This window comes from Mustela nigripes, chromosome 1 (assembly GCF_022355385.1).
Source record: "Mustela nigripes isolate SB6536 chromosome 1, MUSNIG.SB6536, whole genome shotgun sequence".
NCBI classification, from domain to species: domain Eukaryota; kingdom Metazoa; phylum Chordata; class Mammalia; order Carnivora; family Mustelidae; genus Mustela; species Mustela nigripes.
The window spans coordinates 1,303,603-1,318,286 of record NC_081557.1 but is presented as its reverse complement, the minus strand read 5'-3'; the positions used below and the strand labels follow the sequence as shown (position 1 = coordinate 1,318,286).

General features: G+C 62.1%; 1 long non-coding RNA gene across 1 annotated transcript; it reads right to left on the bottom strand.

The window, feature by feature from the left end:
* Positions 1-715: 715 nt before the first annotated feature.
* On the bottom strand, positions 716-11,386 carry LOC132004122 (uncharacterized). The gene is made up of 3 exons (XR_009400425.1): positions 11,208-11,386; positions 1,216-1,343; positions 716-976 (listed from the first exon to the last, which is right to left on the bottom strand). It is a non-coding gene; the product is annotated as an uncharacterized LOC132004122 (long non-coding RNA).
* Positions 11,387-14,684: the final 3,298 nt, after the last annotated feature.

The following is a 14,684-nucleotide window of genomic DNA, read 5'->3' as shown; positions in this document are numbered from 1 at the left end:
ATAAAAGAAACAAGAATCTATGGGGCAAAGAGAAAACCAAGAGCAAGACGATGGACTTAAATCCAACCTTATCAATAATTACATTAAATGTAAATGATCTAAAATCCCAATTAAAAAGGCAGAAATTGTGAGATTGGATTTTTTTTTTTTTAAGAAAGCAAGTCTCAGATATTCGCGACATTTAATAAAGTTGCTTAAACCTGAAGACATGAATAGGTTAAAAGTAAATGGATAGGAATAGATATACTATGGTAACACTCATCAAAAGAAAAAAGCTGCTCACATTAACTTCAGGCAGGGGCATCTGGGTGGCTTCGTCGGTTAAGCATCTAACTCTTGGGTTCAGCTCAGGTCACGATCTCAAGGCCACAAGATCAGGCCCCTCGTGGGGCTCCCTGCTCAGCACGGGGAGCCTGAGCTTCTCCCTCCTTCTCTTTCCCCCTCCACCCTTCCCCCTTGCTCATGCTCTCTCTCGCTCTCTCTCTTTCAAATAAAATCTTTTAAAAAATTAAAAAACAAAACTTCAGACAGAGTACATTTTGAGCAAAGTAGACTCCCAGGCATGAAAAGGTCATTTCATAATGATGAGTGGGTCAGTTCATCAAGAGAATGGAACAATTGGGTTAGCACACCTAATGAGAGTGCTTTACAACACAGAAAAATTGTTGTCACTGGAAGGAGAAATAGACAACTCCACAACTACTTTTCTAAAGATTTTATTTATTTATTCAAAAGCCAGCACACCCTTGTGCACAAGCAAACTCCCCAACGAGCCTGACCCGAGGCTTAATCCCAGGACCCCAGGATCATGACCTGAGCCAAAGGCCATCACTTGACCTACTGAGCCACCCAGGTGCCCCCAAACCCACAGTTCTGGGAGGATTTCAGCACGTCTCTGTCAGACAAGGAGAGAAGGAAGTAGAAACGCAGGAAGGCCGCGGAGAGTCCAACGGCGCCGCCGATCCAATCAATGACCCTGAAAACAGCCGAATTCACATTCTTTTCAACTACACATGAAGCGTTTACCGAGGGAAACCATATTTGGGGCCATGAAACTGTTCTTAGTACTTCTAAAAGGATTCAAATCGTACAGAGCAAGGCCACCACAGAACTGAATTCCAAACGTCAAAGAGAACAGTAGGGGGAAAATCCCCAAATCCGTGCGCTGTGAGCCGAATTCCCAGACAGACGCCCGGCCTTTCCCCCTGGCCTCACCTGTTTCACGTGAACCGGACGAAGGGAGCTCAGCATCTGCCATGAAGGTTACTGTTCCGCTGACTTCAAGATAGGGAGATTTTTTCAGGGGTGGGGCTCGACCTCATCAGAGTGTCCCAGTCAGAGATCTGAAGCAGGAGAGAGAGGAGCTCGGTCACCACAGGGAGGAGGACCGCAGGCCTGAGAGGGGCTGAGGGGACCTGAGAGTGACGCCTCGCTGGCCGTGGGCTGGGACGCTCGGACGTCAGTCCTCCAGCTGCAGGGGCCTGAGTTCGGCCAGCCACCGGCATGAGCCGAGAGGACCCTGGGCTCCAGACAGGGGGCCGGCCGCCAGTCCCCTGGTTTCAGCACCGCCCGGCCGGGTCCTGGCCCCTGGCACCGGTGACGAGCAGGGGGTGTCGCTGGAAACCGCCACATGTGTACTTGCTCATGCAGCAACAGAAAACGAAAACAATATAGAAATTAAGCGACGTGCGTCAGAGAACTCAAAAGGAGAATGAGAGTGTTTCGAAAAGAGTGAAAATGGGAACACAACAGGGAAATGCCTGAAAATGACCTTGTGGCCGGACCTAGAGGGTGTAGCACCGGGGGAACTAAGTCAGAGAGAGGAACTACCCTGTGATCTCACCCTTATCTAAGAATCTAGAAACAAAACGAGCAAAGAAACCAGAGACAGGAGGGGCTGGGGGTGGAAATGAGGGTGTGACCGGCGCGGAGAAGCTGCGCAGGGATGGGCAGACCACCAGGTTGCACACCCGAGGCTAATAAACACCGTTAGTTAACTGCACCGGACTTCGAAAAATAAATTGTTTTTTAAAAAATTCATCGGATTTGGCTACGTCACGTGAAAAGCGAGGTCCCAAATCAATGACCTCAGCCTCCACTTGAAGAAACCAGAAAAAAAGAAAAAAGAAACGTCTGGTCGGCAGAAGAAAGGGAGGGAGTAAGCATCACGAGAGCAGAAGTGTACGGAACAGAATATCTGTGAAGCCAACGCCATCTTTTTAGAAATCAAACAAACTAATCCAATTCCAGAGCGTCCGACTGATCCGAAAACAGCAGGGGCAGGACCCCGGCCATCTGCGTCGGGAGCAGGACAGCGGCCCGCACTGCAGACGCGGCTAAAGCAGCGCAGAGGAGGGACGGTGGTGGCCGCCTTCCTGCCGAGACGACAGACCCCGCAGCCCGCCCGAGGAGGCCCACCAACCTCCAGCCAGCGGCGGAGATGGAGATTGCTGCTGAGAAAAGCCTCACAACGTCCAGGAGCGACGTCCTCGTGTACGGGGGTTTGGAGAGGACGAAGCGTTTTCTGCTCATTCTCTGAGGCCAGCAACGCTCCAATCCCATAACCGGGCACAGATAAGAAACACCACAAAGAGAAATGCAAAAATTCTTAACAAACATCTAGCAAATCAAATCCCCAAATGCATAAAACGGATAATACGTGGCCAAGTGGGGCTTCTCCCGGGAATGGCAGGTTATTTTAACGTTTGAAAATTAGTGAATTTAGCTCATCATATTAACAGACTAAAAGAAGAAAAAGCATGTGATCAGCTCCAAAAGCGCATTTTATTTTATTTATTTGTTTTAAAGATTTTATTTATTTATCTGACAGACAGAGATTACAAGTAGGCAGAGAGGCAGGCAGAGAGAGAGGAGGAAGCAGGTTCCCCGCTGAGCAGAGAGCCTGATGCGGGGCTCGATCCCAGGACCCTGAGACCATGACCTGAGCAGAAGGCAGAGGCTTTAACCCACTGAGCCACCCAGGCACCCCCAGAAAAAGCATTTTAGAAAGACTTGCCCTAATTCCTCGTTCCCAGAAGACAGCGCATAACAGGGAAGTCCCACACCCTGATGACAGGAGTGTAGGAAAAAGCCCACTGATGTTGTCCTGAGCGCAGGGGGAGGGAGTGGAGAGCCAGCGGACGCCTGGCCCCACCCCTGCTTTCCCACAGGGCACCTGAGGCTTCGCCAGCGCCAGCCGGGAAAGGAAAACAACGCATCCGAACAGGAGGGAAGTAGATGCTGTCTCCCTTACTGAGGAAGACACACGCGTCTTGGCTGAGACCCTGCAAGATGTCCGAGGTGCAGGAGCCCCCGCCCATGAGTCTCGCAGGTGGTAGCGCAGGAGGTCGCCCGCACACTTCACCTGTATTTCTGACCCTACGCACACGCGTTCGGAGACCGAGGTTTCAAAATGCCTTTGACGGAAGAATAAACAATAGAACACGCCGGCAGGCACGTTTGCGAGACGCTGTCTGAGACGTGTTCTCTGAGAACCGTAAGGCTGGACAAGGGGAGTGAAGCCTTCCCAATTCCCCGAGGGTCAGGGACAGGAGGGCCCCGCGGGACTCACGGTCAGTCCCGATCTGCATCAGAACCGGGAGACCTGGGGGGTTTCTGCAGCAGGTAACAAGCGGACTCCAGACTTCATACAAAAACACAAGGACGAAGAAGAGGAACGCCGGGGCCTCAGAGACACGCCGCGGAGCCTCGTGTCCGAGCGCCCTCCAAGCCCAGACCATGGTGTCAGAACAGCGCCCAGAGCTGGACCCGCCCACGCTGGCCGGCCGGTGTTGGGCCACACTGCCACAGCGAATCCACGGGGCAACCATTACCTTGTGAACAGAAGGTGTCGGGACGCAACCCTTACCTCCCGCAGCCAACAAGGCTTCATTCAAAGGGAGGAGAGCTCTCGGGGCAGGGGCCGCACCGCGAAGCTTCCGGAAGGAAGCGCCGATGAAAACCTCACTGGCCTTGAGTCTGGCAGAGACTTACCGAACAGCACTCGGAAAGACGGTAGAGAAAATCATACACTTGACATCATCAAAAATGTTTTGTTTTGTTTTTTTTTTTTGAACTTCTCTTCGAAAGACACTGTCAAAAGATCGCAGACACGTACCACTAGCGGGGAGAAAATATTTGCAAAACACAGAGTTTTTGCAAAAAAAAATGAAGGATGTGTAGCTAGAATACGGAAAGAGCTTTCCCCGCCCGGTAACAGAACAAACACGCCCCGATAAAGAACCGGGGGAAAGGCTTGAAGGCACACTCCACTCCACAGAGATTCTCCAGCGGCCGAGGAGCGCAGGAGAAGACACCCACGTTCATAAATCGTTCGGGAAACGCAGAAGAAACCCGCAGCGAGAGGCCACGCGAGTCCTGTGGAGCAGCTCAGATGGGAACCAGGCCCTCGGGGAGGGCACGGGGCAGCGCGGGGCCCACGCGTCCTGCAGACACGGTCTGGACGCGTCTTCACAAACCCCCCCGCCTCCCATAGGACCCAGCGGTCCCAGGTGGCCACGCAGGGCAGTCACAAGTGCACACGCACACAAAGCCTGGCCACCCACACACGTGTCCATGACGAAATGGATGGTCAGGTGTGGCGCACGCGTGTGCTGGGACACTCTTCATCAGGGAAAGCTATGTGACAGCGATTGTGGTGGGCAGAACAGTGTCCCCGAAGACGGGCACGCGCCCACCCTCGGAACCGCATCCGGGTTCCGCTGCCCCTGGAGGGGACACGAGGCTGCGGGTGGAAATATGGTGGCTCGACAGCTGGCCCTGCTGCGTGGAGATGACCCTGGCTTACCCCGCCGAGCCCTGTGATCACAGGGTGCTCGGGGGTGCGGGGGAGTGGGACCTGTGCCTTCGCAGAGGGCGGGAGGGACGCCACGGGACCAGGACTGGCTGCCGTGGCTGGCCCTGAAGACAGACAGGGCCATGAGCCACGGAATGTGGGGCCTCGGGCAGCCAAAAGGGTCAAGGAGCTGGGGTGTCCCTGGAGCCTGGAGCCTCCCAAGGGAGCCCGGTCCGGTGACCCCCCGGAGTTTGGCCCAGTGCGAACCATCCAGGTTTCTGACCCCGGGATTGTGCAGTGACATGTTTGTGTTCCGAGGCCCTGAGTGCGTGGTCACAGGTCACGGCGGCCACAGCAAGCCGCCGCTGATGAAGGCGCGGACAATGGGAACTCGGAGGCAGCAGCACGTGACCGCTCCCCAGCAGGGGCCCTGAAGACGGTGTCGGGGGCTGGGGGGCTTCTCTGCACGGGGGGGGCAGGACCTCAGGACAGAAAGACAGAGGGCACAGATGGCAAGCCAGTGCCAGCGCCGGTGCCTGCAGGGCCGCTCGGGGAACGGTCTGCAGGCGGGCTCAGCAAGGGTATGGGGTGTGGGGGCCGGGGGAGAACCCCACAGACCCGGTCCTGCGTCCAGGAGCGCTGGGGACAATGGGCAAGTGTTCAGGGGAGGGGAATGGCCTCTGACAAGCCCCCCAGTGCCTCTGCTACAGGCAGCACAGGAGTCTGGGGGCTCCAGGGTGCAGAGAACAGGGGACTGGCAGCCTGGGCTGGGCCGCAGAGGGCTCGGAAGCTGGGGACCCTGGGTGTGACTGGAGAAAGCTGTGGCTCTGCACCGCGCAGTGGGGGTACGGAGGGGCAGGTGCCGCGGGAAGTACGCGAGGAGGTGGGGAGCAGGGGGTGCCGGGGCGGCTGGATTGTGTCCCCCAAGTTCGTGTGTTGGAGTCCTGGTCCCCACTACTTCAGAGCATGACCACATGTGGAGATGGTGTCTTTATAGTGTTTAAGAGGACGCGGGGTCCCTGCGGTGGCTCTGTTCGTGTGACCGGGGTCCTTACGGGAAGAGAGGATCAGGACCCAGGAAGAGAGGGGCGACCCCGTGAGGACACAGGGGGAGCAGGCCCGTCTGCACATGAGGAGAGAGCCCTCGGGGGGACCCTGCCCTGCCCACAACTGCATCCTGGGCGTTCACCTCCAGGACAGTGTGAGGGGCGCGGAGGGACACTGAGCGTCTGCCGTGTGAGCCCCACGCGTGGCGTTTGCAGATGTGGCTCTGAGCTAACGCGGGCACAGACCTTCTACACGAGGGTCCGAGAGCTGTTCGCCCGCCGCAGGAAGAGGGTTCACGGATACAGCAGAGGCGGGTTCCGGAGGAGGCGGGGGCTGGTCGATGCTGGGGGGGCTTCACAAGGCGGAGGCCACAGTGCCTCACCCTTCGTTACTGGCCTGCGGGGGAGGGGAGGGCAGGAGGAGGGCGGAGCGGGCTGCTGTCACACCCCCCTGCCTGGGTTCACCTGCCACTGGCGGGGACTGGGTGCTCCCTGCACCGACCCCAGAGGCCCCCCCCGTGTCTCCCCCAGGGCTGCGCCTGGTGACCGAGCAAGGTCAGCAGGACGTGTGGCGGGGGCCTGGCAGTGTCGGGGACCTGGGGGGACACTGGAGGGCAGGCTTCTCTCCGTGGGCCCCCTCGGGGTCGTGGGGCTCAGGCTCGGCGGCAGGCTCCCCGGGCAAGACCCCCGACTCTGCTGCCGAGGGGCTGCCTGACCCGTCCGTGCCTGGGTGTCCGCCCCGTCCAGTGGGCCGCTCTCTGGGGACGACGGGATTGGCTGTTGTGCAAGGGCATGTGCGCACCATGGTCTCTCCATGGCGAGTCAGGGGTTAGCACGCCAGAGGGACGAGGAGCCCGACCAGCCACCCTGGCTGCCCCGCGGATGAGGACGGTCACTGTGGAAACGGGGAACCCCAGGCCGGCTGGGAGGGGGTCACCTCAAGCAGGACTGTGTCCTCTTCCCTCGGCCGGCGTCCAGGCTCAACACCACTCCAGCCACCCCGGACAGTCTGGGGGTGGGGAATCCAACGTGGGTCTCACTGGACTGAAATGGGTGGCCCCAGGGCTGGCTCGCCTGCAGGCTCGGGCCACAGCCCGTTCCCAGCCTTGGCCAGCTTCTGGGGACGCCGCACTCGGTGCCACGTGGCCCCGTCCCCCAAACACAGGGCAGCGGCCAGTGTCCTCCGACTCTCCCTGTCTCTGGCCTTCCTGCCTCCCTCTCATCGGGACCCTTAGGGACTGCGGCGAGGACCCTCTGAAGCCGTCCGGGACGGTCCTCACTCGGGCTCCCCTGCCAAGTTCCTCCGCCCCAGGGGCCACGTGCTCTCGTTCTGGGGATTGGTGCGCTGTGCCAGTCAGGGTTCTCCAGGGAGACCACCAACAGGATGTCTGTCTCCCCGTCTATCTGTCCATCTATCCATCCACCATCTTACAAGGAATTGGGTCCCATGATTCCAGAGGCTGCCAAGTCCCGAGAACTCCAAGTCACCGAGCCGGTGCCCCAGGAGAGCCAGCGTTGCAGTTCCGGTCCGAAGGCTGGGAAAAGCCATCGGGCAGGAGTTCCCTCTTACTCAGGGGTGGTCGCCTTTTGACCTAGTCACCCTTCGACTGATTGGACAAGGCCCACCCACCCTCTGGCCAGCACATCTGCTTCCCTCAGTCCACCCACCACATGTGACTCTCATCCAGAAACACCTGCACAGACACACCCAGAATCACGCTGGACCCAATGGCTGGGCTCCCTGGCGCCCAGCGCCGCTGACCCACATACCCGACCCTTCCAGACCTGAGCATCTCTCAGTGGGGGTCGGGAGAACTCGTCAGCCCAGCACAAGGCCACAGGGACTAGGCAGCAGGAAGGGGCAGAGCAGGCTGCACAGACGGAGGCTCAGGGACGGGGCGAGGCAGCGCTCTTGCTCTGCCCCCCAGGGGTACAGGGCTGGACTCTGCGTGCTGTGGGGCAGGTCCTGAGACCTTCGGTGGTGGGGGCCGGGTGGGCAGATGTCCGAGGGCCCAGCAGGGGGGAGGACAGGCGGGGCCACCCAGGAGGCCGTGGCCTGTCGGGGGAGCTCAGGCCCAGATGGGGGCCGCGGGGCTCATGGGCCAAGGCCTGTTTGAAGGGCCCTCGGGAGCCTCTGTCCGGCGGAAAGGCACAGGGCCCTGGGGTCAGGGCACCGGCTGCCTCCCCCAGGCGGTGCCACACGGCCATGGATCGGGCAGGGCAGAGGGGGCCCTGGGGCCCAGACTGGTCTCCCGCGACGGCCCCACCCCCCAAACACACACCCCAAGAGCAGACGCCGCCTGGGAAAGGGAAGGAAGTTGCCGGCTGAGCCGACGGCACGAAGGCCTCTCATCACGAGCTCAGGGTCAGCAGGGCCCAGGGCCTTTCCAGCGGCCCCGTGCCAGGCACCCAGGGACCCCGCAATCACCCCGGTGACCTGCCTCCTTCTCTCTGACTCGCTCTTCCCCTGTAGGGCTCTCCCTGGGGACACTTCTCCCATGTCCCTGGCCTCGTGCTCACATCCCTGTGGGCTGCGTCCTTCCAGGGACCACAAGCGAGCCCTTGCCACTGCCCCTCCTCTGTCCCCTCCTCACCACCCTCCCTGGGGTTGGCGCCACCCCTGCCGCCCCAGGAGCAGCTCCAGCACCTCAGGGCGGCCCCCAGGCCCCCAGGCCCAACACTGTGGGCCTTCCCGCTTGCTGCCATGTCCCTCGGCCAGGACGCTTGTCCCCAGCGGTCAGGAGGCTTGCTTTCTCCCCGGCCGGAGCCCTGTGCCCTCCCTCTGTGGTCCCTGAAGTCGCAGTCCCCTCCCGACTCAGATGTTCATCCCTCTCGCCCCGGCCCCGGCCCAGGCCATCCGCGCAGGGAGGGCGCGTCCCCAGCCCCTGCGTGGACGCCGCAGGCCCTCTCCCCTTTGTGGCCGCGCCTGTGGAGATTCTCGGGACCCAGGTCTTCCCGAGGGCACTACTGTGGCGGATCCCTACAGCCCAGCCAGAGGGAGGAGGAGCAGGTGCTCCCCGGGGACCCCCGGAGGCCTCTGTCTAGGGCCTGAGTCTCCTCTGAGAGCACCCCAGGGAGGGCCGCTGTCCTGGGAACCTCAGGGCAGACCGGTGAGTGGTGGGCAGGGGCGGGGAGAGGGGGTCTGCTTCCTGCCTGCATCGCCTGTAAACGGACTCAGCCCCTGACTTCAGCCCTCCAGGCGCCTCGCAGTGCCACGTGACCCGCCCCCCCAGCCTCCAGGTAGGCAGCCCCCTCCCTCGGTGCACGCTCCCCCCCAGCCCAGCCAGCAGGAGCCGCACAGAATTCACCTGCCTGCCCTCGCGGCGCCCCCGACCAGGTGTGCCCCCTCCGGGGCCTGCTCTCACCAGCAAAGCCCCTTCCGCCCCCGCGGCCCTTCCCTGGATGCCAACCTCCCGGGCCTCTGAGCCCCCGAGTGCGGCCCCCCCACTTCTCTCCCGCTCTGGGTCCTTCGTTCAGCCTGCGGCCAGCGCGGACCAGAAGCCGGGATGCGGGCTGCAGAGGCCCCCGGCTCCGGCCCTCCGAAGTGCGTGGGTCAGCGGCTCGCCGCTCACGGAACCCAGAGGCAAACAGACGAGCGGCGGCGACACAGGACAGGGCTCCTTTCCCGCAAGGCCCCTCCTGGGAGGACCGCGGACCGGCCCTCAGACCCTCCGGAGCACTGAAAACACCGGCAGTTTTACGTGAGGAGAACGTGGGGTGATTATATAGATTATATCATATTCTATACTATATTCTATTACATATTAATATTCTATCCTATTATAATATTATATATTATATGTAATATATATATGTAATGTGAATTATATATATATATAATGGTGAAGCTGGGGGTCTGTGCAGGTGGCCAGTCGAGGGTGGTCACCGCCTCGGGGGCAGTCGCACGGGCGTCCCGCTGACTCGGCCGTCCTTGGGCTGGAGGGCACATTGCGGTTCCCATCAGGGCACGCTTCCCCGGGGGTCTCTGCCCGTGTTCCGGGAGGAGCCGGAACGAGGAGCTTCATTAGCTAGAAAGCACAGAGTGGGGCGGGAAGGGGGGACCCCGTCCTCGATCGGACACGGGGGTGGGCCGCGCCTGGCGCTGGGGGCGGTCTGCGTCACGGTCCCATTTCCCAGATAGGAAGCCAAGGCTTAGCAAAGCCGAGGGTCTGCCCGAGCTCTTGCCGGAGGGGGTGCGGGGTGGGAACGCGTGTGTCCCTGCAGCCGTGGTGGGAAGTGTGTGGGCCAGCCCTGGGTCCCCTGCAGGGTGGGGGTTCGCGTCCCTGTCCCTCCAGCACTGACCAGGGTGGCAGGGGCCCATCCTCTCGGCCCCCGCAGCTCACGGACCTTCTGGGCCAGTCTCCAGAACATTGTGCCCCCGTCCCGGCTGGGGGTTCACGGAGGAAGAATTGGGCCATTGTTCACGGGACACGGGGGCCACCTGCCCCCGCCCACCCTCCCTGCCCTTCTGAGTCACTGCTCCCCAGGGATGGGGCGCTGCAGCCCCAGACCCGTCCGTCCGGCTGCCTGGGAAGGGCTGGGTGCCGCAGGGGAGCCGGCATCCCCCGGAGCAGGCAGGAGTTGACAGCCAGCCCTGGGAACGAGGCGGGTGGCCCTGCTGGCCGTGGGCAGAGGGCGGAGGGCTGCTGCGGTGATCCCGCCTGTTTCCCGGTCAGGCGGGGGCAGAGCAGGTTCTCCCGGCCGTGGAAGCGAGCTGGGCTCCGGCCCCCACCCACCTGTGCACCCACCAGCAGGTGGTCCCCTGTGGACACCCCCCGCTGCTCTGCTGCAAGGACATCTCTGGAGGGCCACCCCCCCACCGGACAGCTGGCCCAGCGCGACCTCCTCCGGAGAGAGGTCAGCGGCAGCCAACTGCTGGAAGTAGTTTCTGGTCCCATGGGGTGGGGCCGGCTGCCGTGTTTGGGCAGTGCCCCCCTCCCCCCAGGGCATCAGCCTCCAGCTGCCCGGCCACAAGTCGCACCTTTGTTCTGTGGGACACTTAGGGGCCAAGGATACTTAGGGGAAGCCACAGGCATTGCCAGGTTCTTCCTGACACTCGCAAAGCCCGCACCCACAAGCAAGCCGCCCACCCCACCCCGCCCAGCCCCGCGGCCCACCTTCTCACAGCCCTGCTCCACCCCCCCAAGTCCAGCCCCCACCCGAGCCAGCCCTACCCCTCAGCTCGGCCTCCCTCTAGTGTCCATCCTCCTGCCCCCGGGTCCGTCCTGGACCGCTCAGGCGCCGGCGCTAGAGGATTCAGGCTCTGTCCCTCCTCTTACCTGCACCTTTGACGCCTATGCCCGTACCAGCGCCCTGCCCCCGTCAGCCTACCCCCACCACTGTCCCTCCCCTGCCCAAGCTCTGACCTTGGCCCTCACGTGCAGGTACCTCAGGGACGCGGCTCCCCACAGGTCCAGCCCGCCAGCAGCATCACTCTCTGGGCCCCGAACCGAGCCACTTGCACCGTGGGGTTCCCCATTTTGACAGGTGTCCGTATGTGGAGGGAATAAGGCCCCCCCAAGCCATCTCCGTCCCAGGACTATCTTGCATCACCTGGGCGGGTGCTTCTCAGGGGACGGTGGGAGGGTCACGGCACAGGGAACCGGCGAGGCTCCTGGCGAGGCTCCTGGCGGGGAGGGTGGAGGCAGAGCCAAAGAATGCGGCCCCCTCCCCCATCCCCCGCATTCGCAGGAACTAGCCCTGCCACACCTCCCCTCCGTGTCAACCCAGCGAGGCTGGCTTCAGACGGATTCTAGGGCCTCGGGAGCTGGGAGAGAACACTCGGCGCTGTCGGAAGTCACGCATGCCGTGGTACTTTGCTGCAGGCCACGGGCCACTACGGGCAGCTCTGTTTCTCCGGTGACTCATGCCGCAACCAGGCTGACTTCCTTATTTTCAGGAGGGCCACAGTGAACCCGGTCCCCCTCCTCTTCCTCACCTCCTAGCACTTGACTGAGGACCCCGACCTGCCCCCCAAGAGCCCCCCAGCCGCTGCCGTAACGCCAGCTGATCGCTGCCTCCTTCCACATCAACCTCTGCTCTTGATGGCCCTTGCCCCGAGACTGTGGACCAGACTTCCCGTCACCTCCGCCCCTGCAGGTGGGGGGCCTCCCCCTGCACACATAGCCCGGTCACCGCCCCCAGCCTGGCTCGCTACTCATCTCAGGGGCACCGTCCCCAGGAAGGCTCGCCTGAACCCCGCTCTCCAGAGAAACAAAACCAAGAGGACGTGTTTCTCTCACCGTCACAGGGCTGAGTCTGTGGCCTGCAGGCTGGAGCCCAGGGAAGAGCCCACACTGCTGCTCCAGACCAAGGTCATCTGCAGCCAGAATTCCCTCCTCCTGGGAGGGGGGTGCTCATCCTGGGTTCTGAAGGCCTTCAACTGATTGGATGTGGCCCACCCAGCCTGGGTTCTGAGGGCCTTCAACTGATTGGATGCGGCCCACCAATATCGTGGAGGGTGATCTGCTTTACCAAATGTCTGACTGGAAACGTGAATCACCTCCCAAAAATACCTTCAGGGGAACATGTGAAATGTTGTGGACCAAAGCTCTGGGCACCGTGACCCGGCCAAGTTGATACGAGTCACCCCTTGCACTGCCCCATCGAGAGCAGGGCTTCTATCTCCTCTGCCTGTGCCAACAGAGGCTCTCCGGACTGCCCTGCACATCCGCCCCCTGGTATCCTTCTGGGGTGGCAGGTCTGCAAAGGGCAGGACGGTCTCCATCCTCACGCTCCCAGATTCACACCCCAGCTTGTCGCCAAGTGGAGCTCAGAGAGCGCAGGACGCGGACAGCCTCCCTGGCTGGCAGGTCCCAAGGGCGGGCTGCCTCATCTCCGCGCCGACAGGCAAAGCCCTAAATGAGCCCCAGGGAGCACCACTGTATGGAACCCCAAACCCAGACACCCACTTGAACATCTCGGGTCACCCACAGACGGACCCCCGTGTCCCTGCACCCCAGCACACACCCCCATCCCCTGCTACAAGGCCCGTCCCCCAGGACCTGGTCACCAGGGGGAGTTCAACACCTGCAGACCCCCATCCTTCCGTGGGGATGCAGCTCGTCTCCCCGGCGAGTCAGAGCTGGGCCAGCCGTGTGCTCCCGGGGCCTGGCCACAGCACGCGCCTCCTCGGGCACACCAGCTGACCGGGTCCCTGTCATCCCTCTGGCCCTACCTCACGCCTGCTCCCTGCCTCCCCCAGCCACAGGGGGCTTCTCTCCATCTTTGGAGCTTGCTGGGCTCGGTCCCATATGGGGTCTTTGCACATGCTGTCCCCAACCTAAAAGCCTTTCCTACCTTCCCCAGCCTCCAACCCCCAGCCCACTGCTGTTCCTGGGGTGGCTCCTGTCCATCAACCAGTGCCTGCCCCCTCATCCTGGAGCAGTGGCCCCAACAGTCACGCAACCCAAGCCCTCGTCCGTAACTAGGCTCTCTGTTGGTTGAGGACTTGGTTTGGGTCTAGCTGCCCCAGGAAGGCAGGTCCGCGGCTGTCCTGCTCAGCCCGTGTGTAGCGCAGTGTCTGGTGCCCTCTGGTTCGGCGGCTTTTGAGAAAGAATAAAGAGAGGGGCCCCCAGCCAAGCTTGGGGACCAGAGAGTCAGCACACAGTCATTCCAGGTCAGGGACACGACCAGCCCTGTACTGGGCTCCCGAGGAAGGTCCCGGACCCTTGGGCCCCTGGGGGCCCCTAGGGTCTCATGTGGCTGCCAGCCCACTACCCACCTCCTGGGGCGGTCACGATGAAGACCATGACTCGGGCTCCACCCTGGGGCTGGAGGGTCTACTGCAACGGGCTTCTGAGCCATCAGGACCCTAACGGTGCCCAGGCACACCCCGCCCTTCTTCCGGGGCCCGGCACCCCCAGCCCGCTGCTTCCACCTGTGCCTGGGCACCCCTCCCCCATCACCTCTGTGCCAGCCGCTCCCGGCCCCCCCACCACCACTGTCCCAGGTCAGCTGACCGGGAGCTAGTTTCCTCTCCTGGCCTCCTGTGCACCCTGGCAGAGCTAACAGGCTGGGCCTGTGGCTGGGGCCCCGGGGCACTGCACCCGCACCTTCCCTCTGAGGGTTGGGGTGACTCAGGCCCAGGCGGAGGGCGGGGCAGGAGGAGCGGGGGCAGGCATGACTCAGCAGCCGCTCAGCTGCTCTCTTGCGGCTCCGTGGGAGGGCCTGGCGAGAAACCACTTCCTGCCTCATCCTCTCCTGGGGTTCTGCCCTTTGGCGAGCCCCCTCAGCTCTGGGTCCCCCTCTGAGCTCCACGCTCAGGACCTGCAGACCCCCCTTCTCCGTCTGGGGCACCCGGGAAGCCGCAGGTGCACAGCGCCAGGAGAGGGAGGGACAGGCAGGGCAGCTTCCCACTGGGGGCTGTCGGGGTCTCAGCCTCGAGCGACACCCAGGCCTGGGCAGGGAGACCAGGGCAGCGCAGGGCCAGCCAGAAGCCCCCACCCTCCTCCCCCTTGAACTGAGGTGGGCGCGACGCCCAGCTCCGTGTTTGCGGGGTACCTGGCGGGGCGCCAGGGGCTCATTCATTCATTCTCAAGGCTGCGAGCCTACTCTTGTGTCCCAAATCCTTTATTCCTTCTCGGGTCTTGGGGACAAGCTTCTCCCGGCTTTGGGGAGCTTTCCCGTGGGGAGCTCTTGTCGGCAGTGCGCATGTATGTTCCTGTCCCTGACGGGGTGGCTGGGGGCCTAGAAAACATGCCACTGGCCAAGGACAACTCGGGGCCGGCTTCAGTGGACAGGCCACTGGGAGTTGGTGCAGGTACCGAGTGCCATCCCGCAAGCTGGCAAGGGCCAAGTGCCCCGCGGTCCTGACCCCGGCTGGGGTTCTCCGGTGTCTCCTC